The sequence below is a fragment of the Ceratotherium simum genome, chromosome 14 (assembly GCF_057802395.1).
Source record: "Ceratotherium simum simum isolate JZ-2026a chromosome 14, ASM5780239v1, whole genome shotgun sequence".
NCBI classification, from domain to species: Eukaryota; Metazoa; Chordata; class Mammalia; order Perissodactyla; family Rhinocerotidae; genus Ceratotherium; species Ceratotherium simum.
The window spans coordinates 12727706-12749530 of record NC_141913.1 but is presented as its reverse complement, the minus strand read 5'-3'; the positions used below and the strand labels follow the sequence as shown (position 1 = coordinate 12749530).

Below are 21825 nucleotides of genomic sequence, written 5' to 3'. Positions count from 1 at the left end.
TTAATTCATACTTCTGCTCACTTTTCGCACCTGGGTTGTTAAAAAGAAAATCCCAGACATCATATTATTCATTATTCCATCTGTGGTGTCCTCATTTTACAGATGAGCAAAGTGAGGATCAGAGAGTTTAAATGATTTGGTCAAAGTCATATAGCTAATAAGTGGCAAAACTGAGACCTGAACTCCGGTCTTTTTTACTCCAAAGCCCACACTTATTTATTTATTTATTTGTTTTTAAACCATTTTATTGAGATGTGATTGATATGTAAAAAGCTGTACATATTTAATGTATACAGCTTGATGAGTTGGGGGATAAGTGTACACCGTGAAACCATCACCACCATCAAGGCCATAAACATATCCATTACCTCTCAAAGTTTCTTCTTACCCTTGTTATTATTATTATTATTGTGTATGTGTTAAGAGAACTTACCATAAGATCTACCCTCCTAGCAAATTTTAAGTATCACAGTACAGTGTTGTTAGCTATAGGCAATATGCTATATAGTAAATCTGCAGAACTTACTTGAGTAACTGAAACTTTGGGCCTTTGACCATCACCTCCCCATTTCTGCTTTTCCTCAGCGCCCAGTAACCACCATTCTACTCTTGGCTTCTATGAGTTTGACTATTTTAGATTTCACATATAAGTGAGATCGTACAATATTTCTCTTTCTGGGTCTGGCTTATTTCATAATGTCATTTTGGCTATTCTAGGTACTTTGAATTTCCATATAAATTTTAGAATCAGGTTGTCACTTTCTACAAAAACATCTACTGGGTTTTGATTGAGATAAATTGAATCTATTGATCTATACAGGGTTACTGCCAATGTACCTTTGTGTACGCAGCCACTGTGCAGGCCCTTCACCCACCTCCTGCCGTGCCCTGCATTCTGGGGCACTGTTGGGTAAGCTGAAATTATGCCTCCATGTAGCTTCCCTTACTCACTCCTTCACATCCCACATCCTTGGACACTAGTAGGCATGCTGCCAAGATACTTCACATGCCCCCTTCCGACCCCCGCACCTCTGCCTGCCATTAATTCTTACACCCCAGGAAAGGAAGATGGAAAGGGAAAATGGGAAAAGATGAGAAGATGGAAAGGGAAGAGGATCTGGGAAGGGAAGGGGACAAGACTGAAATTTCTGAAGCCAAGTAAAGAATATGCTTAAACAAGGTGTGGGTAACAACTGTGTCAATGATGCATATGTTTGGAATAATATGAATGCACATCAGATTTCACAAGGGAGAGGTGATTGGTCATCTTGACAGGAGTGTTTTTAGTGGAGTGGTGGGATAAAAGTCTCATTGGAGTGAATTAAAGAGAAAATGGAGAGGAGGAAGATGGAGAGAGTAAATATAAATCACCCTTTTAAGGAATTTTGATATAAAGAATGAGCTGAAAAATGGGGCAGTAACTGGAAGCAGCATTTTAAATCTTCCTATTTCTTACAGATAAAACAGTGTAGTTCTCAGAACTAATAGGAATGAATATTTCCTCGAACTGTGTTTTGGTCATCTGGGGATAGTATAATCTAGTTGAGTAGAGTGCTATTCTTTAAAGAATCAGGACTTACCTTTTCACAGAGAGTATTGTATATTGGAAGAAATGTGATAAGAGTCAGAAGAAGTGGGTTGAAGTTGCCACAACTTGTTACTGATCCTGGTAAAGTCTGTTGACATCTTTGAGCCTCACCTGCTCACCTCATGTGGTTTTGAGTATCAAAATGAGAATATGTGTGGGAAGGTACATTGTCTACTTAAATAAGTATTTAATTTAACTTAAAATTTAATTAAAAGTATTTATTTTAATTGAAAAATTTGTTTTTTGCTCTATCCTTAGTGCCTAGAACAGTGATGGCACATAGTACGTATTCAATAAATATTTGTTGAATAAATAAATAAATGAATATCTTTTATTATACATTAAAGTGAATAAAGCACTATTGTATGTTAAATGATTAATGCAAATTAATCCAAATTTCTTAATTTCAAGTCATATATTCTTGCCATTATTAAAAAATTGTATTGCTAAATTTACTTTGCTAAAAAAGACAATTGTTATTATTGTCTTTATAAGAGTGAATTGGGCAATGTAAATGTTCACTAAATAGTGTGGATACTTTCTCAATGTATTCACTAAATACTTTCCAGATATGGAAAAATTGATGCCCTTGTTGATTAAAATGAATTATTCTGGGGCCGGCCCGGTGGCATAGTGGTTAAGTTCGCGTGCTCTGCTTCAGCGGCCCTGGGTTCACAGGTTCAGATCCTGGGCACGGACCTATGCACTGCTTATCAAGCCATGCTGTGGCAGGCGTCCCATATATGAAGTAGAGGAAGATGGGCATGGATGTTAGCCTAGGGCCTATCTTCCTCAGCAAAAAGAGGAGGATTGGCAACAGATATTAGCTCAGGACTAATCTTCCTCACCAAAAAAAAAAGAATTATTGCATAAATTGTGCATTTTCCTTATATTTCCTTGAGGTAGACTGAATTAGGGGTTATTATATGGACTTAATAGTTGAGAAAATTGGAATTTGGAGAAGTTAAGTCATTGACCATAGCTTATAGAGCTAACAGAGAATGAAATCTGAACTCCGGGCTTTCAGTGCTTAAATTACTTCACATTCAGCTACATCATGAAACTTGTCTTGAAAGGAAGGGGCACATAATGACAGAAATGAAAGGAGATACAATTTGTTTAAACATTTTAGGGATGAATTTGCTTTGAAACATAACCCAACTGTGATTATCTTAGCCTAACACAGAAGTACCAACTGTGATTATCTTAGCCTAACACAGAAGTAACCTGTTTCCACATAAAAATATAAATGCCATTTTGTCCTCCTAAGTACCATTCAACTGTTTTTCCACCATGAGAATATTTTACGTTTTTAAAGAAAGCTAGTTTAAAAATGAGATACACTTCCTACATAATTTCTAAGTCTCACAACAACCCTGGAAAGTAGCTATTATCATTGCTGTTTTACAGATGATGAAAGAGAGATCCAAGGATGTTAAGTACTTACCACACACAGCTAGTAAGTGGCAGAACTAGGATTCAAAGACAAGCAGGCAAGATTCTGAGCCCTTTAATGTCCACTATCCACAGCCATCCCCACCAGGCGTTATGCCAGTTGCCGTAAGTAATGCTAGAATATGCTCTTTTAGCATAAAGTTTAGTACTTTCTGGTTACAAATATGCAAATGAATCAGAATGTACCTGCTTTTTCTGGTCTTTAGGATTGGGTGAGGTGGTGCTGTCATTGCTCTTTACTGACTAGCCATCTATGAAATGCCAGCCTGCAGATATCATTACTTTAATTTAGACTCTTGAGAAATACAGTATATTTCTTGAGACCAACAGAGAGCTGGAAGTTTCATCTGTCCTGATGAAGGAGACAAGTGGATAAAATAATCCAGTTTTCTTTTAAGCTGCAATAAAAAACATTATTTAAGGATCAATGAAATGGTAACTCTGAATAGCCAAGATATCTATAGAATGTAATTCTCATGGCATTACATGAAATTCCGAAAGTGTAGCTTTAGTTACAAAGGATTATCTTATCTACATGATATGTTAGTAATTTTCAGCCTTTATTAATTTTCTCATTTTCTGTGAGTGTTTTGGCTAATGCATTTTGTATGCATATCATTCCTTCTCATTTACCATATAATCTGAATGGCCTTTTATTTTTTTGAGTGCCTTAGATAGATGGAAACATTAAAGACAGTATGTTCTAAATTGAAGAAAAGTTTTTAGCTGAAAAACTGGAGCAGACATGTGAGCAAAGGGACCTTCAGTGCTTGGAATGAGATTCCCTGATTCACCTTGAGTGAATTAGCTTTGTTTTTGTATTATCTGCAAAGACATGTAAACAAATATTTTTACATTGATAGGAGAATTGGAATTGATTGGTCAAAACATTGATGAGAGATGCATGAGGATTCTTGTGTTTCACTCTTTTCTTGCTTGAGATCAGGTTAACAATGAAGAATATATATATATATATATATATATATATATATATATATATATGTATATATGTTCTTTTGAATCATCTGATAAGCGGTTGACCTACTTTGGGAGGTCTTTGGTCTACTCCAGGTTAAGGATAATGACAATGACAAAATCAACAACAATATCGGCTATCATGTGTCTGGCTCTTATTAAGAGCTTTCATTCAAGAACTAATTTAATCCTTACAAAATTTGTGAGGCAATATTGTTATTCTGTTTTACAGAGGTAATAAGAAATGAAATGACTTGCCTAAGGCCACAGTTGAGATTTTGGCTGAATTCTAATCATAAATTTAAATCACCTTTTAAATTCATCGAGAGTTGTTTTATCACCCAGGATATGGTTGATTTTGGCAAATATTCCATATGTATTTAGAAAAAATGTGTTTTCATCTGTTGGTTGGAATGTTCTTTAAAAATCAAATAGGTCAAATTAGTTTATAGTATTGTTCAAGTCTTCTGTATCTTTACTGATTTTCTGTCTGCTTGATCTATCAATTACTGAGATTTCCAATATACATTTTTTTTGATTGAAATCTCATTGGTTTATACCATTACATAAATTTCAGGTGTACATCATTCATTATATTTCAACTTCTGTATAGACTGCTTCATGTTCACCATCAAAAGTCTAGTTGCCAGCCAGTATACTTTTTGGTTTGTCTATTTCTTCTTTTATTTCTGTCAGGTTTTGCTTCATGAATTTTGAAGCTCTATTATTGGATGTATACACATTTAAGATTGTTGTGTTCATTTATCATTATTAGATATACTTGCTAACATTTCTTGTCTTTGTGTCTACTCTATCTGATTGATATTTATATAGACATTTCAACTTTCTTATGATTATTGTGTTCATGGGATATCCTTTCTATCATTTTATTGTTAATTTATCTATGTCTTTTTATTTAAAGTTGATTTCTTATAGAAATGAACTTCTTAGGGTGCTTCGCAGAGCCATCTTGAACTGGGCTGGCAGATGGGTTTCTAGGAGCAAAGATAGAGTTGTTTAAAGAATTGGGGGATATAAGTAGAGGGATGATAAGAGCAGAAAGGAGGAAGCCTCCAAACTGCCAGGAGTCTAATGTGGATGCTTTCCAGATTATGTTGTTCACACTCCTCCCTGTACAGATGAGTCAATGAAAACTGATTTAAACATGAGAATAAGTTAAGACTACATCCTAGAGAAATATGAAAGAGTTAAGATAGTAGAAACTAATAAAAGAAATGCGTAAGAAGCTAAAAACAACGAGGGGTAAGACAAGAATTAGGATAAGACAAGTTAAAATTTCAGCAATAACATTAACAATTTAAAAATGAAATAAGAACAAAAGTGAAATAAAACTGAGTGAAAGGTAAAGTTGGATAAAAAGCTGAAACTGAGGCATGTGATAGATTAAATAAAGAGTTGAGAGAGACAGGTAAATAAGAGATTTAACAGTTTAAGATGCAATGTGTGCTGTGCCCTTCCTTTGTCAGTGGACATAGCAAATAGGATCTCTTAGAGCTTCAAGCTCACACAACAGATTTCAGATGCTATAGCAATATAATCTGACCTTAAGAAATACCCCTTTGAATTTATTTGTTGATACTATTTTTTTTTTTTGTGAGAAAGATCAGCACTGAGCTAACATCTGCCAATCCTCCTCTTTTTGCTGAGGAAGACTGGCCCTGGGCTAACATCCGTGCCCATCTTCCTCCACTTTACATGGGACACCACCGCAGCATGGCTTGACAAGCGGTGCTTCAGTGCGCAACCGGGATCCGAACAGGTGAACCCTGGGCCGCCACAGCGGAGCGCGCGCACTTAACCGCTTGCGCCACTGGGCAGGCCCGGATACTATTTTTTAATAAATAAACGTTGGGAGCAGAGGAAGGAAACCAGTGGTATGCTAAGAAGCGTTTAAAAAACCACCTGTGGGGGTGGGGAGAGGGGAAAGCCCAGCCTTGATTTATAGTGTTTGCCAATTTTCATGGTGTAAATGCTCTCACCATGGTCAATTTTAAGCTACCAATGTGATGCCATCCAGCTGTACCTGAGACTGAGGGGTTTCTCAGGATGTAGGATTAAAACTGGGACAGTCCTGGGCCAACCAGGATGGTTGGTCATCTTAACAGCTTGCAAAATTCCTGAAAATAGAACAATTAAGAACTAGCTCAGGCTGGCTCCAGCTGAAGAAAACAGATTTACTGTGCCTGAAAAACACACTTGAGACCTGCCTGGGGACTGAGCCTCAGCCAGGCTGTTGCTGCTACAGAACAGAGAGCTGGCTGCCACTGTCATGAAAGCTCCAGCCACACCTGAGGTTCAGCACCTGGGGATCTAGAGCACTTAGACTACTGATGGCTAACTGCTATAGTCCTTAGACTGCCTTTCCATGTGGGGCCTTAGCTGGGGGCCAGCCTTTAAGCCCAAAGACCAAGCTGCCAGTTTGAAGCATCGTGAAGCCTCTGATGCTCTCCAGCTTCCCACACAGAAGCAATTGACTCCAGCCAATCACACCATACCTCCCATCACTGTTAGCCTTCCTCTGGCCACCTGTCCTTTCTAACTGGTAAGCAACTAACTTGTCTCTTTCCAAGACCTTTCCTTTGCCCTTTAACCTGCTAAGTTCTCTTGCCTCTTCACTCTGTCTGAAGGCCATTCTCCCTCTCTCTGGCTAACTCAGATTAGTCTTTTGGGTTGAATTTATGCTTCACATTCTCTGGAGAACCTCCCTTACCCTAGTCTGAATTAGGGACCCTCTCTTGTACACCCTTTATATACCTCCTTCATAGCACTTATTATAGTGGAAGTTGACACATCATAATTGCTCAGTAACTGCTATGATTATTATTATTATATTGTCTGTTTGCAAATTTGTCTCCCGAAAGAGACTGAACTTCTTGAGGGCAAGAACCATAACAGCTTTGTGTTTGTATTCTAACACTTACTACAGTGCCTGACACATAGTCTGTACATTTTAAAGGTTTACTGAATGAATAAATCAATGAAATAGTCTAAATAAAGGAATCTCTGCAATAGCAGATCATAATTCTATGTTTTTAAGAAAGTATTAGATTATGGTTATTTCCTTGTTTAGTAAGACAGAACATATCTAACATAATTTTTATCTCAGAGTAGTTCTTTTTCGTCAAATTCCATTTGAAGATGCTTTTGACTCTACAAGAACTAGTTTATCATTTACTATGCTCCCAAAGAATTTCTGAAGCAATTTGACTCACCTTGGGACCAGGCCCAACATTAAATTGAAATCTTTTTAATGGTAATATTATTTTCTCAAATGCTTTATGGGTCTTTAGAGTATTGTCAGAAAAGTATGTAATCTTCAAATATATCTTATACTAGAAATTTTTTCTTAAATTATAAGAAAAACAACTCTAGGGGCTGGCCTGGTGGCATAGCAGTTAAGTTCACATGCTTTGCTTTGGCGGCCTGGGGTTTGCAGGTTCGGATCCTGGGCACAGATACATGCATCACTCATCAAGCCATGCTATGGTGGCATCCCATATACAAAATAGAGGAAGATGGACACAGATGTTAGCTCAGGGCCACTCTTCCTCAGCAAAAAGAGGAAGATTGGCAAGGGGTGTTAGCTCAGGGCCACTCTTCCTCACCAAAACAAAGAAAGAAAGAAACAAACAAACCCTCTACTTTACTTGGATTGATTCTTGTGGAGAATGTTTAATAATGAAGTATCAGTATAGAGTTCCTAAATTCCTCACTTAACCTTATTAAAAAAATCTTTGCAATGCTATTTCCATTTTTTATTTGCTTCATATAGAAATTATATTATTAAGGAAAATATTAACAATTATAGTTGAAAAATTATTTTCCCCCTGTATAAACTTTCTCCTTGAACATGATTAACTCTATTAAGTGTGACAGGATGAACTCCAAAGTTTTTGTGTGACATATATTTGTACTTTCAGCTAAATAAAAGAAAGTGTGGAGTAAAATGTGTATCTTACTCTATTCTTCTTTGAAGGGATTATAATACTGAATTGAGGTGATTAGTGTCTCTTGGTGGCATTTGTGACACATGAATCAAGTGTTGTTTTGTTTAGACAGTGCTAGAATGCTGTCTACATCATCACTTTCTTTTTTATTTATTTTTAAAAATTTTTTGTTAATTGCAGTAACATTGGTTTATAACATTGTATAAATTTCAGGTGTACATCATTATACTTCTATTTCTGCATAGATTACATCATGTTCACCACCCAAATACTAATTACAACCCATCACCACACACAGGTGCCGAATTATCCCTTTCGCCCTCCTCCCTCCCCCATTCCCTTCTGGTAACCACCAATCCAATCTCTGTCTCTATGTGTTTGTTTATTGTTGTTATTATCTACTACTTAATGAAGGAAATCATACGGTATTTGACCTTCTCCCTCTGACTTATTTCACTTTGCATAATACCCTCAATGTCCATCCATGTTGTCACAAATGGCTGGATTTTATCGTTTCTTATGGCTGAGTAGTATTCCATTGTGTATATATACCACATCTTCTTTATCCAATTGTCCCTTGATGGGCACTTAGGTTGCTTCCAAGTCTTGGCTATTGTGAATAACGCTGCAATGAACACAGGGGTGCATGTATCTTTACGCATGGGTGTTTTCAAGTTCTTTGGGTAAGTACCCAGCAGTGGAATAGCTGGATCATATGGTAGTTCTATCCTTGATTTTTTGAGGAATCTCCATACTGTTTTCCATAGAGGCTGCACCAGTTTGCACTCCCACCAGCAGTGTATGAGAGTTCCCTTCTCTCCACATCCTCTCCAACATATGTTGTTTCCTGTCTTGTTAATTATAGCCATTCTGACAGGCGTGAGATGATATCTCATTGTAGTTTTGATTTGCATTGCCCTGATAGTTAATGATTTTGAACATCTTTTCATGTGTCTGTTGGCCATCTGTATATCTTCTTTGGAGAAATGTCTGTTCAGGTCTTTTGCCCATTTTTTAATTGGGTTGGTAGTTTTTTGTTGTTGAGATGCATGAGTTCTTTATATATTTTGGAGATTAAGCCCTTATCAGATGTATGGTTTGCAAATATCTTCTCCCAATTGTTAGGTTGTCTTTTCCTTTTGCTGATGGTTTCCTTTGCTGTGCAGAAGCTTTTTAGTTTGATGTAGTCCCATTTGTTTATTTTTTCTATTGTTTCTCTTGCCCGGTCAGACATGGTGCTTGAAAATATGTTGCTGAGACCGATGTCGAAGAGCGTACTGACTATGATTTCTTCTAGAAGTTTCATGGTTTCAGGCCTTACATTCAAGTCTTTAATCCATTTGGAGTTAATTTTTGTGTATGGTGTAAGGTAAGGGTCTACTTTCATTTTTTTGCATGTGGCTATCCCGTTTTCCCAACACCGTTTGTTGAAGAGACTTTCTTCTCTCCATTGTATGTTCTTGGCTCCTTTGTCAAAGATTAGCTGTCCATAGATGTGTGGGTTTATTTCTGAGCTTTCGATTCTATTCCATTGATCTGTGTGTCTGTTTTTGTGCCAGTACCATGCTGTTTTGGCTACTATAGCTTTGTAGTATATTTTGAAATCAGGGAGTGTGATACCTCCAGCTTTGTTCTTTTTTCTCAGGATTCCTTTAGCTATTCGGGGTCTTTTGTTGTTCCATATAAATTTTAGGATTCTTTGTTCTATTTCTGTGAAAAATGTTGTTGCAACTTTGATAGGGATTGCATTGAATCTAGAGATTGCTTTAGGAAGTATGGACATCTTAACTATGTTAATTCTTCCAATCCAAAAACATGGACTATCTTTCCATTTCTTTGTGTCTTCTTCAATTTCTTTCAGAAATGTTTTATAGTTTTCGGTGTACAGCTCTTTCACCTCTTTGGTTAAGTTTATTCCTAGGTATTTTATTCTTTTTGTTGCAATTGTAAATGGGATTGTATTCTTAATTTCTCTTTCTGCTACTTCGTTGTTAGTGTATAGAAATGCAACTGATTTTTGTATGTTGATTTTGTATCCTGCAACTTTACTGTATTCGTTTATTACTTCTAAAAGTTTTCTGGTGGATTCTTTAGTTTTCTATGTATAAAATCATGTCATCTGCAAATAGTGACAGTTTCACTTCCTTTCCAATTTGGATCCCTTTTATTTCTTTCTCTTGCCTGATTGCTCTGGCTAGGACTTCCAATACTATGTTAAATAGGAGTGGTGACAGTGGGCATCCTTGTCTGGTTCCTGTTCTTAGAGGGATAGCTGTCAGTTTTTCACCATTGAGGATGATATTAGCTGTGGGTTTCTCATATATGGCCTTCATTATGTTGAGGTACTTTCCTTCTATACCCATTTTATTCAGAGTTTTTATCATAAATGGATGCTGTATCTTGTCAGATGCTTTCTCTGCATCTATTGAGATGATCATGTGATTTTTATTCTTCATTTTATTAATGTGGTGTATTACGTTGATTGATTTGCAAATGTTAAACCATCCCTGCATACCTGGAATAAATCCCACTTGATCATGGTGTATAATCTTTTTAACGTATTGTTGTATGCGATTTGCTAGTATTTTGTTGAGGATTTTTGCATCAATGTTCATCAGTGATATTGGCCTGTAATTTTCTTTTTTTGTGTTGTCCTTGTCTGGTTTTCGTATCAGGGTAATGTCGCCTCGTAGAATGAATTAGGGAGCTTCCCCCCCTCCTCAATTTTTTGGAAGAGTTTGAGAAGGATAGGTATTAAGTCTTCTTTGAATGTTTGGTAGAATTCACCAGGGAAGCTGTCTGGTCCTGGACTTTTATTTTTGGGGAGGTTTTTGATTACTGTTTCAATCTCCTTACTGGTGATTGGTCTATTCAAATTCTCTACTTCTTCTTGATCCAGTTTTGGAAGGTTGTATGATTCTAAGAATTTATCCATTTCTTCCAGATTGTCGAATTGGTTGGCATATAGCTTTTCATAGTATTCTCTTATAATCTTTTGTATTTCTGAGGTGTCTGTTGTAACCTCTCCTCTTTCATTTCTGATTTTACTTATTTATGCCTTTTCTCTTTTTTTCTTGGTGACTCTAGCTAAAGGTTTGTCAATTTTGTTGATCTTTTCAAAGAACCAGCTCTTGGTTTTATTAATTTTTTCTATTGTTTTTTTGGTCTCTATTTCATTTTTTTCTGCTCTGATTTTTATTATTTCTCTTCTTCTACTGATTTTGGGGTTGGTTTGTTCTTCTTTTTCCAGTTCCTTTAGGTGCATTGTTAGATTGTTTATTTGAGATTTTTCTTGTTTGTTGAGATAGGCCTGTATTGTTATAAACTTCCCTCTTAGAACTGCTTTTGCTGCATCCCATAAATTCTGGCATGTCGTATTTTCATTTTCATTTTCATTTGTCTGCAGGTATTTTTTGATTACTTCTTTGATTTCTTCATTGACCCAGTCATTGTTCAGTAGCATTTTGTTTAATCTCCACTTATTTGTGGCTTTTCTGATTTTCTTCCTATAGTTGATTTCTAGTTTCATACCGTTGTGGTCAGAAAAGATGCTTGGTATTATTTCAGTCTTCTTAAATTTATGGAGGCTTATTTTGTGGCCTAATATGTGATCAGTCCTTAGAATGTTCCATGTGCATTTGAAAAGAACGTGTATTCTTCGGTTTTTGGGTGGAATGCTCTGTATATATCTACTAGGTCCATCTGTTCTAGTGTGTCATTTAAGGCCAATGTTTCCTTATTGATCTTCTGTTTGGATGATCTATCCATTGGTGTAAGTGGAGTGTTAAAGTCCCCTACTATTATTGTGTTACTGTCTATTTCTGTTTTTATGTCTGTTAATAATTGCTTTATATATTTAGGTGCACCTACATTGGGTGCGTAGATATTTACAAGTGTTATATCCTCTTGTTGTATTGTTCCCTTGATCATTATGTAATGCCCTTCTTTGTCTCTTTTTACAGTTTTTGTTAAGTCTATTTTGTCTGATATGAGTACTGCTACCCCAGCTTTCTTTTCATTGCCATTTGCGTGGAGTATCTTTTTCCATCCCTTCACTTTCAATTTGTGAGTGTCTTTAGGTCTGAAGTGTGTCTCTTGTATGCAGCATATATATGGGTCTTGTTTTTTTATCCAATCAGCCACCCTTTGCCTTTTAATTGGAGCATTTAGTCCACTGACGTTTGAAGTAGCTATTGATAAGTATGTACTTACTACCATTTTTTAACTTTTTTTTTCCTCAGTGTTTTATTAGTCCTTCTCTGTTCCTTTCTTCTTCTATACAGAATTGATGGTCTCTTTAGTTTGACCTCTGTCTGAAGGCTCTACTCTTTGACTCCCCTCCTCCCTCCTTTTATGTTTTTGGTATCATATCTAACCTCATTTTTGTGCATTTGTATCCATTACCCTCTTATCATGGAAATAGATAATTTTTCCTATTTGTGGTCTTCTCTTTTCCCCTTAAATCAGTCCCTTTAACATTTCTTGTAACACTGGTTTCTTGGTGACAAACTCCTTTAATTTTTGCTTGTCTGGGAAATTTTTGATCTCTCCTTCCATTTTGAATGATAACCTTGCTGGGTAGAGTATTCTTGGCTGTAAGGTTTTTCCTTTCAGCACTTTAAATATATCGTGCCACTCTCTTCTAGCCTGTAAGGTTTCTGCTGAGAAGTCAGCTGATAGCCTTATGGGGTTTCCTTTGTATGTAACTTGACTTTCTCTTGTGGCTTTTAGGATTCTCTCCTTATCTTTAATTCCAGACATTTTGATTATGATGTGTCTTGGTGTGGGCCTCGTTGGTTTTATCTTGTTTGGGGCTCTCTGTGCTTCCTGTACCTGGATGTCTGTTTCCTTCCTTAGGTTAGGGAAGTTTTCATCTATTATTTCTTGAAATAGATTCTCTGCCCCTTTGTCTCGCTCTTCTCCTTCAGTGACACCTATAACACGGATGTTAGTGCACTTGATGTTGTCCCAGAGGTCCCTTAGACTGTCCTCAGTCTTCTTAATTCTTTTCTCTTTTACCTGTTCACCTTGGGTAATTTCTTCTAGTCTTTCGTCCAGCTCACAGATCCGTTCTTCTGTATCCTCTACTCTGCTTTTGAGTCCCTCTAGTGAATTTTTCATTTCCAGTATTGTATTCTTCATTTCTGATTGGTTCTTTTTTATATCATCCATTTCTTTGTTGACATTCTCACTGAGTTCATCTGTTCTTCTCCCCAGATCAGAGAGCATCCCTAACACTCTTTGTTTGAACTCTCTGTCAGGTAGGTTGCTCATTTCTGTTTCACTTAGTTCCTTTTCTGGGGTTTTGTCCTGTTCCCTTACTTGGAATGTATTCCTTTGCCTCCTCATTTTGCCTCTTTCCCTGTGCTTGTGTCTACATATTAGGTAGGTCAGCTACGTCTCCTTCTCTTGGATAGGTGACTTATGTAGGTGATGCCTTAGGAGGCCTGCAGTGTGCTTCCCTCTGTTCTCAATGTTCCAGGGGTGACCCCTATGTGGGCTACGTGTGTCCTTCTGTGTGGCCTGTTTGCTCTCCCTGTAGGCGCCCAGGGAGGCCGAGTTATGCTCCTGGCCAGCTTTTGTAATGCTCAGCTGCTTGTAGTTGTTGTGGGCCCTTCAGTCTCTTTATCAGGAGTGGGGAGCCCCAGCACAGTTGGCTGCAAGTTTTAATACCACATTTGTGATGCAGTATTTATTTTAAGTGAATAGACCCCCAGCGTGGTGGGTTGTTAGGCTCAGGGCCTTACAATTGCTATAAGCCTCCAGCCTTTAGGTCTCTTGTCAGTTCTCTGAGGATTGCATCTGGGTGGGGCTGGCCTCAGGCATGGGAACACCCAATTGTTTCAAGCTTTGGAAGGTGGGGCAAACCCCCTATGTTGGTCTTTGAGAAGCACAAGTCTTCTGCAGCTTACAAGCCCTGCTGCCCACAGGTCCACACACACAGTCAACACAGTCCTGCCCTGTGTGCGTGCCCCGACCTCCCGAAGCAGACCCAGTTTCTCCACGGCAGGAGCCCCACACACTCCACACCGCCCCACACTCTCCACCCGCTCCTTGTGCACTCCCTGCCCTACTGAAGTCGGCTCAGTTGCCAGGCTGCAGGCACCAATCTATGCAGGCCCACAAGCTGCCTGAGGGCTTGTTGTTGGGTGGGGCCCGTCCCTAGAGTAGGGCTGCCTGCCCTGGCTGAGCTGGATTAAATCAGTGCTCTAGTGGGTGGGGCTGACCCTGGGCTAGCACGCCCCAGGGAGAACTCCAATGGCGTCTGTGTCAGCACGCCCACACCAGGCCACAACAATGGCCACTGCCAATGTCCCAGTCCCTGGAGAGGTCTCACCTCTCACCGAGATGCACTCAGGGCCTATTAGGTGAGTCTTTTTTCACCAAAGCACTGTGCACCTTTCTTTCTGGTGATTTTAGGTTGCTTTCTGAAATGGGTGAGTTTGCATGTGGGCCCTTTAAGAGCTGGTTTTAATTTTTTTGTAAACCAGCTTTTCTGGAAGGGTACTCCCCAATGTTTGAGTAGTAGGCAAAGTCAGATATTATGCCACTTCTCTCGATTTTGCTGGGTCCACAAAATGCCCACAGCGGGGCACTCCCCGGCTCAGGGCCCTGCTCCTCTAGGGAGGGTTGCATACCTTTGGGCTGTTCCCGGGCGGCTGTGAGGCACTGTGGCTTGTGAAGGCGGCGTTTTTTCTCTCCAGAAGGGAGTTTCTGCCTCTTGCACCTCAATTAAGATTGTCCGTTGTTGCAGGAGTTCCTCTTATCTAGTTTTCAGTTCTATCTCAGGGTTAATTTTTCCATGAGTAGTTGTAAATTGGCTGTGTCCGCGGGAGGAGGTGAGTTCCGAGTCTGCCTACGCCGCCATCTTGACTTCTCTACATCATCACTTTCTAATAGAACTTTCTGCAGTGATGGAACTGTTCTTTATCTATGCTGTCAAAACAGTAGTCAAATATAGCTATTGAAGGCTTTAAATATGGCTAGTGTAAGTGAGGAACTGGGTGTTTCATTTTACTTCATTTTAATTAATTAGAATTTTTCATGTGGCTAGTTGCTGCTTTCTTAGGCAGACTCTCAATTTGATTTATTATTCATATGTACTATTTTATAAAACTAATATAACTAAAAAAGAATTTGAGTTAGGAAAAAATATGTGAAGTGTGCAATTTCTCTCTTTACATAGTTGATTCTAAGATCTTTTTGGAGAGGAGGCAGTATACTATCATGAAATGGGAATACTTATGTTCTCATATGGCTATGCCATTAAGCAGCTTGGGCAAATTATCTCTCTGGACCTCTCCTTGCTTGTAAAATGAGGAATCTGTTAGTTTTCAAATTTGTGTTTAGCAATGGGACTGTTTTCTAAAAAAAACAAACACAAACAAAACTGAGCAGAACCCTCATAGATAAAAAAGAGGTGAAAGTTAGGAGTGGGATGGGGTGGGGCAGCAGAGTCCTGCCCATTAAGCTATTCGTTTATCTCTCAGTAATTCCCCAAGCTCGTCTACTGCAGTACAGAGTCCAGTTTGCAAAGCACTGGAATCAGTGAAATCCAGGGTTCCTTCCAGCTCTGATAAAGTATGGTTTCAATAGGATTACATATGGAGTTTTCTTTATGTTGATATCATCTTGGTAACAATTATTCTCCAAAGGCCAATCTTTACATGTATTTTGACCCAACTCAACTCATTGAAGATGAGTTTGAGAGGTACTTAGGGCATTCAACAGGGAGAGATTTGTGTTCTCTTAGTTCACCAAAAATGAAGCTAAAAAGAAGAGCTTAATGGCTATAGCAGATATGGGTAGGTCTAAATAATTTTTGCCTGGAAATGGAAAAAAATAGCCATTTAAATTTCCCGTTTGTGAATGATTTTACTATTTTGACAAATTCAGGACTGAGTTTCATGAAAGAAAACATGATTGAAGTGGTTAAATTGGTATTGTGGTGCAGTATTGTGGACTCTATGTGGGCTTAAGGAACTCATGCTTGCCCTTTCCTCCTCTAGGGAAAAGTAACTCAGATCTGTAATGGAGCCCTCAGGTGCATACAGCTAGACTGTAAGGTAGAACTTGGTGTAAAGGGAAAAGTTTCAGAGGGAGGAATCAAGAGCTTGAAAGTGCTTTTTTCCACTTGACTTTTCGGGGGAGTGCTCATCTATTTTGGATCTCTTCCTCTCCCCTTACTTTCCTTTGCCCTCTCTTCTCTTCTCTCCAATATGGCTGGTGAAAAGGGTGCGGGACTACCTACCCTTTCACTTTCACCGTTGGAAAGCCTAGCAGGCCCTAGAGTAGGGTACAGAGGACATATGGAGAGTCTGACTCTAGCCTTCGCAAAGTAGTCTTTGCATTTGCACATGGTCTGTCCAAGCTCGCTTGAATAGGAGAGGTCTTAGGGGCTTCGGACCAGGAACCTGCTCTTATGGATCTCTGATGAAGTTAGGCAGTTAATGGAGGAATCAGGGACTTGAGAGATTCTGTCAACCTTTCTGTTGTTAAGACTAAGGAAATGTAGGGGCCAGCCCAGCAGCGTAGTGGTTAAGTCCCCATGCTCTGCTTCGGCAGCCCAGGGTTTGCTGGTTCTGATCCTGGCTGGACCTATGCACCGCTCGTGAAGCCATCCTGAGGTGGCATCCCACATAGAGCAACTGGAAGGATGTACAACTATGACATAGAACTATCTACTGGGGCTTTGGGGAGAAAAGGGGAATAAAGGAGGAAGATTGGCAATAGGTGTTAGCTCAGGGCCAGTCTTCCTCAAAAAAAAAAATTCTGGTTTAAAAAAAAGACTAAGAAATGTAATATGTTTGATATTATAGTGCACTGTTTTTAAACATGTTGATGGGAAGGATGGTTTATTGTCTCTGAGAACACAATATTCTATAGCAAGTTCAGTACTCTGAAAGCTTTTAATTAAATAAAATATATGTTTCCTCTCTTGGCATCCTTGAAATTTAGCAAGTGAATGAATATAAGGAGAGAAAAATGAGACAAAAAGCTTAGGTTAAAAGAATGTCAAGCGTTTTGGTTATGCTTGTACACAACATATCTCAGGGTTGCTCTATTCTGTTAAATACAATGGGACAGCCAAGCCTATAACGATTTTCTCCTTTCTCCTTGACAATTCCCTTTTGGATCTTTAGCTCCTGGCACAGTGCTTCATACGTAGTAGGAACTCAATAAATATGTGTTTAATGCTGGATTGGATGTGTTTTTATTAAGTTGAAGGTGAATGTAGGGAAAAGAAACATTTGATGGAATGAGCTGAAATTCTAGTTGCCAGATAGAATATATTAATGGGTGTATCAAACTTTACAGTTTACAAGGCACTGCTACATACAGTGTCTTATTTTTTCCTCACCACAACCATGTAGGGTGGATATCATTATTCCTTTTTCACTTAGGCGGCCCAGAGAGGTTAAGTGACTTGTCTACTGTCTTATCTACACAAAGAGTCAGCTTTCAAACCCTCTTCTCCTTTCTCCCCAAAGGGAATAGAAAAAGAGTTTTGCAGAAGGAAGGGATTAACAGAAGATTCAGAGATGCAGAAATATTAAGGAAGAAATAATTTTGCAATAACATTAATGGCTTTCCTGAGAAAAGCCATTTCAGTGGAGCAGAAAGATTGGAAGACAGTTAAAGATGGGCAGATTACTGAAAGTGTGGATGCTCGTATTTTCTTGATTGTGGAAAAAATCCTTTCCAAGTAAAATTATTTTCTTCCATGTTTATTAACTGGAGAAAATTAATAATTTGAATAACTCCAGAAGCTGTTCTATAATATTAGCTCAATTGTAAATGTAAGTTTCCAAATAATTTAAAGTTGCTAAAGTAGTAGAACTTATAATACTAGGAGAGAATTAGTTAGGTTTCTTTTTTTGCACTTAACAAGTAATTCTTTTTTTTTATGTTTTAAGTCTTTTTTTATTGAGGTATAGTTGACATAATGTTATTTTAGTTTCAGGTGTACAAGGTAAAGATTTGATATTTGTATCTATTGCAGATGATCACCACAGTAAGTCCAGTTAACATCTGTCGCCATATGTAGTCACAAAAATTTTTTTTCTCCTGATGAGAACTGTCAAGATCCACTCTCCTAGCTACTTTCAAATATGCAATACAATATTATTAACTATAGTTACCATGCTGTACATTACATTCCAATGACTTATTTATTTTATAACTGGAAAATTGTACTGTTTGACCCCCTTCACTCATTTTGCACCCCTCATCAGGCAACCACCAGTCTGTTCTCTATATCTATGAGCTCAGTTTTGTTTTTTGTTTTGTTTTTAGATTCCACATATAAATGAGACATATGATGTTTGTCTTTCTTGGACTTATTTCACTTAGCATAATGCCTTCAGAGTCCATCCATGTTGTTGCAAATGGCAAGATTTCCTTCTTTTTTATGGCTGAACAATATTCCATTGTATATATATACACCACATTTTCTTTTCTTTTATTGCGGTAACTTTGGTTTATAACATTATATAGATTTCGGATATACATCATTATATTTTGATTTCTGTGTAGATTACTTCATGTTCAGCACCCAAAGACTAATTACCATCTATCACCATACACATGTGCCTAAGTACCCCTTTCACCCTCCTCCCTCCCCCCTTCCCCTCTGGTAACCACCAATCCCATCTCTGTCTCTGTGTGTTTGTTTGTTGTTTTTATCTTCTATTTTTGAATGAGATCATAGGGTGTTTGACTTTCTCCCTCTGACTTATTTCCTTAGCATAATACCCTCAAGGTCCATCCATGTTGTCACAAATGGCCAGATTTCCTCCTTTTTTAATGACTGAGTAGTATTCCATTGTGTATATATACCACATCTTCCTTATGCATTCATCCTTTAATGGGCACCTAGGTTGCTTCCAAGTCTTGGCTATTGTGAATAATGCTGCAGTGAGCATAGGGGTGCATATATCTTTACACATTCGTGTTTTCATGTTCTTTGGATAAATACCAGCAGTGGAATAGCTGGATTGTATGGTAGTTCTATTCTTAATTTTTTGAGGAATCTCCATACTGTTTTCCATAGTGGCTGCACCAGTTTGCACTCCCAGCAGCAGTGTATGAGAGTCCCTTTTCTCCACATCCTCTCCAACACTTAATTTCTCTTTTGTTAATAATAGCCATTCTGACGGGCGTGAGGTGATATCTCATTGTAGTTTTGATTTGCATTTCCCTGATAATTAGTGATGTTGAATATCTTTTCATGTGCCTCTGGCCATCTGTATATCTTCTTTGGAGAAATGTCTGTTCAGGTCTTTTGCCCATTTTTAATTGCGTTGTTAGTTTTTTTGTTGTTGAGATGTGTGAATTCTTTATATATTTTGGATATTAACCCCTTATCAGATATATGGTTTGCAAATATCTTCTCCCAATTGTTAGGTTGTCTTTTTGTTTTGTTGATGGTTTCTTTGCTGTGCAGAAGCTTTTTAGGTTGAGGTAGTCCCATTTGTTTATTTTTTCTATTGTTGCCCTTGCCCACTCAGACATAGTGCTTGAAAATATGCTGCTAAGACCGATGTCGGGGGGAACAAAAAAAGACCAGTGTCGAAGAGTGCACTGCCCATGTTTTCTTCTAGAAATTTCATGGTTTCAGGTCTTACATTGAAGTCTTTAATCCATTTGGAGTTAATTTTTGTTTATGGTGTAAGATGATGGTCTACTTTCATTCTTTTGCATGTGGCTATCCAGTTTTCCCAACACCATTTATTGAAGAGATTTTCCTTTCTCCACTGTATGTTCTTGGCTCCCTTGTTGAAAATTAGCTGTCCATAGATGTGTGGGTTTATTTCTGGGCTCTCGATTCTGTTCCATTGATCTGTGTGTCTGTTTTTGTGCCAGTACCATGCTGTTTTGGTTACTATAGTTTTGTAGTACATTTTGAAATCAGGGAGTGTGACACCTCCAGCTTAGTTCTTTTTTCTCAGGATTCCTTTGGCTATTTGGGGTCTTTTGTTGTTCCATATAAATTTTAGGATTCTTTTTTTTTTTATGGTTTTTTTTTTTGTGTGTGTGTGAGGAAGCTCAGCCCTGAGCTAACATCCATGCCAATCCTCCTCTTTTTGCTGATGAAGACCGGCCCTGAGCTAACATCTATTGCCAATCCTCCTCCTTTTTTTCCCTTTTTCTCCCCAAAGCCCCAGTAGGTAGTTGTATGTCATAGTTGCACATCCTTCTTAGTTGCTGTTTGTGAGATGCCGCCTCAGCATGGCCAGACAAGCGGTGCATCGGTGTGTGCCCGGGATCCGAACCTGGGTCACCAGTAGCGGAGCACACGCACTTGACCGCTAAGCCATAGGGCTGGCCCCTAAATTTTAGGATTCTTTGTTCTATTTCTGTGAAAAATGTCATTGGAACTTTGATAGAGATTGCATTGAATCTGTGATTGCCTTAGGAAGTATAGAAATTTTAACTATGTTAATTCTTCCAATCCAAGAGCACAGAATGTCTTTCCATTTCTTTGTGTCTTCTTCAGTTTCTTTCAGCAATGTTTTATGGTTTACAGTGTACAGGTCTTTAACCTCTTTGGTTAAGTTTATTCCTAGGTATTTTATTCTTTTTGTTGCAATTGTAAATGGGATTATATTCTTACTTTCTCTTTCTGCTACTTCATTGTTAGTGTATAGAACTGCAACTGATTTTTTTTTTTTTTTGGTAAGGAAGATTCACCCGGAGCTAATGTCCGTTGGCAATCTTCCTCTTTTTTTTTGCTTGAGGAAGATTAGCCCTGAGCTAACATCTGTGCCAGTATTCCTCTATTTTGTATGTGGGTTGCCTCCACATACATGCTCCACAGCATGGCTGATGGGTGGAGTAGGTCCATGCCCAGGATTTGAGCCTGTAAACCAGGGCTGCCAAACTGGAGCATGTGTAACTTTAACCACTCGGCCACAGGGCCAGCCCCAAAATGCAATCGAGTTTTGTATGTTGATTTTGTATCCTGCAACTTTACTGTATTCATTTATTATTTTTAAAAGTGTTTTGGTGGATTATTTAGGGTTTTCTATGTATAAAATCATGTCATCTGCAAACAGTGACAGTTTCACTTCTTCCTTTCCAATTTGGATCCCTTTCATTTCTTTTTCTTGCCTGATAGCTCTGGCTAGGACTTCCAGTACTATGTTAAATAGGAGTGGTGAGAGTGGGCGTCCTTGTCTGGTTCCTGTTCTTAGAGGGATAGCTTTCAGTTTTTCTCCATTGAGAATGATATTATCTGTGGTTTTGCCATATATGGCCTTTATTATGTTGAGGTACTTTCCTTCTATACCCATTTTATTGGGAGTTTTTTTTTTTTTATCATAAATGGATGCTGTATCTTGTCAAATACTTTCTCTGCATCTATTGAGATGATTATGTGATTTTTATTCTTCGTTTTGTTATTGTGGTGTATCACGTTGATTGATTTGCAGATGTTGAACCACCCCTGCATCCCTGGAATAAATACCACTTGATCATGGTGTATTTTTTACATTAAAAACACGGTGTATTTTTAATGTATTGTTGTGTTCAATTAGCTAGTATTATGTTGAGGATTTTTGCGTCAATGTTCATCAGTGATATTGGCCTGTAATATTCTTTTTCTGTGTTGTCCTTGTCTGGTTTGGCATCAGGGTAATGTTGGCTTTGTAGAATGAGTCAGGAAGCTTCTCCTTCTCTTTAATTTTTTGGAAGAGTTTGAGAAGGATAGGTATTAAGTCTTTGAATGTTTGGTAGAGTTCACCGGGGAATCCATCTGGTCCTGAACTTTTATTTTTTGAAAGGTTTTTGATTACTGTTTCAATCTCCTTACTGGTGATTGGTCTATTCAAATTCTCT

The 21825-nt window shown here is 38.1% G+C and overlaps 1 protein-coding gene across 4 annotated transcripts in view; it reads left to right on the top strand.

The window, feature by feature from the left end:
- The window catches only part of METTL4 (methyltransferase 4, N6-adenosine), a 131405-nt gene that overhangs the window by 54575 nt on the left and 55005 nt on the right, over positions 1-21825 (top strand). The window lies entirely within an intron of this gene.